Raw genomic sequence first — 594 nt, forward strand, 5'->3', positions numbered from 1 at the left:
AACAATAGCATGGAATTCAAAAGTGGTAAAATGATCAAATAAAATTTGTTTGGAGGTGAGTGTGTTGTTGGTTAAAGATGCAGTCCCACCACCTCTCTTACCACTTCTAATAGAAAAAGAGAAATTAAAATTTGGTGGGGAGGCCTCAGTGAGAACAACTGGTGCATCCGAGCCCAGCCATGCCCAACCATCCAGCTGCTGTGTCCCAAGATCCCGCCAACAATCAACACAGGCTCTCAACTTGCGTCGCTGGTGCTTCTGCCAAGGACGAGAACTCCTGGTTTCAGCTAGGGGCCAGACACAAGGCTCTGGCCAGCTCCACTCCACTCCAACCAGCGCCATGGACCGTGGTTGAGACGCGTGGTGGCTGCAGAGGGGGCAGGAGGATCCGTCTCTCGCACCCTTCTTCAGGGATGTGAGCGCTCTGCAAAGATGTTTTCTGCCCATTATCTAACCCTGGACCTATGATCCATTCTGCAGACCTAATTGTGCATTGCATGCTGGCCAGGAAGTAGGGGTGGTGTAATGGTACGATTGACATTTCTTTCCACACTTTGGGCATTGTTTAAACATCACGGCCTACCTCTGTACTAT

The sequence above is a fragment of the Pundamilia nyererei genome, unplaced genomic scaffold, assembly GCF_000239375.1.
Source record: "Pundamilia nyererei isolate P.nyererei 1_Seehausen unplaced genomic scaffold, PunNye1.0 scaffold00589, whole genome shotgun sequence".
NCBI classification, from domain to species: Eukaryota; Metazoa; Chordata; class Actinopteri; order Cichliformes; family Cichlidae; genus Pundamilia; species Pundamilia nyererei.